Raw genomic sequence first — 1,501 nt, 5'->3', positions numbered from 1 at the left:
CCCCAGCATGGGTGCTGGTCCCAGGGGCTCCCCAGGGCACCCAGGTCCAGCTCCCCAGGGAGAGGGTGGGCTGAGACACCCCCCCCGCCACGCGTGTTGGGGCCCACCGTACCCCAGCCCTGCCCTCGCTTCTGGCCTGTCCTTCTTCAGCCAAGGGTGCTCAGCCTCTTCGCTGGCGGGTTAAAAGCGTCCGGGTTGGCTTTCTAAGCTGCCGGGTTTTCTTCCTCACACTGGCCGAGGGGTTACATCTGGGGTTTAGTGGGTTTTTTGTCATCGGGGCCAAGAAACCTGGAGGGCACTGCTAGGTACCTTCTGGCGTTTCTACAGATCGCCATAAAACAAGAAAGTGTGGATGAAGCAGTCGTGGACTTGGAGGGGAAAGGCCTGGATGATTAAGCAGACCTTTAACGTGTCAGCGGGAGGAGGGATTAAGAGCGGAGAAATGAGGCTCATGCTTAGATTCTCTCGGTATTATTTACACCTGTAATAAAATCTGGTTGAGCTGGTTGTGCCTTTAGCAAAAATATGTCATCTATTAATGAATTGTTTGTAAAGCACTTCGAAAATGTTCGCAAAGCCCTGGTTAAGCGACCTCTTACCGTGCGTGTACGGCGTGTGGCACGTGCGTGTGCTCCCGAGCGTGTCGGTCGCGAGCAGCTACGCCTCCGTACGCACCTCGGGGCCTCCGCTTCTCCCCAGGGTCTCCCGGCTGCATCACTGGGCTAAGACAAAGACTAACGGACCAAGGCAGTGCCTAACAGCGGCTCCTTTCCAGGCATGAGACCGTAAACCGCGGCAAAACCCACGCTGTGAAGCGCCCCGTGCTCGGTCACTGCAGGTTTTCCCGCTGCGGCTCCATCGCCGTCGGGTGTTTTTCACCCCTGAGATGTGGGAAACGTGTGTGTGAGCCGTTCTGTGACGTTGTAGGGACTGAGGGGCTTTAAGTGTGCTTTCCTCCAGCAAGATGGATAGTGTTTTAACTGAGGTTTCATGAGCACAGATATTCACATAGCTCTCATCACTGTAATACTTTACAGCTAGCTCCAATAAACAGTGCCTCTAACCTCACGAAGTCCTTGTGAGGCAGACAAGTAATATTATCTTAGCTTTTTAAACACGCGGGCAGACAGTGCTACAGTCCCAAGGTCAGGTAAAGAGTTGACGATGGAGTCAGCAACCCGACCATATCTTGCAAGACCCATATTTACTCCCAAGCTTTGCCGTCCGTAACCAGCAGCGCTCAGCTGCTAATCAGGGTGGGTGATAATGCTGAGAACGCACGCAGTGTGCTGCTACGCACGGCCACCGAGCTGTTCCCAGCCCCACCGAGTTCACCGTCTACATCAGCCAAGCGTGGGGAACGGATGATGGGTGCTCTCCATGCAAACACTCGAAACCAGGAGGCAGAGAAGTTTTTGGGTTTTTTTTTGTCCAAATTGTGTAGGAAGGAAGACTAGAGGGAGCATCATGGTGACCTTAAAAACTATGAATCTTTGTCTTA

The sequence above is a fragment of the Haliaeetus leucocephalus genome, unplaced genomic scaffold (assembly GCF_000737465.1).
Source record: "Haliaeetus leucocephalus isolate CR32 unplaced genomic scaffold, Haliaeetus_leucocephalus-4.0 Scaffold616, whole genome shotgun sequence".
NCBI classification, from domain to species: Eukaryota; Metazoa; Chordata; class Aves; order Accipitriformes; family Accipitridae; genus Haliaeetus; species Haliaeetus leucocephalus.
The sequence above is the reverse complement of the archived record's forward strand: the minus strand, read 5'-3'. Positions refer to the sequence as shown.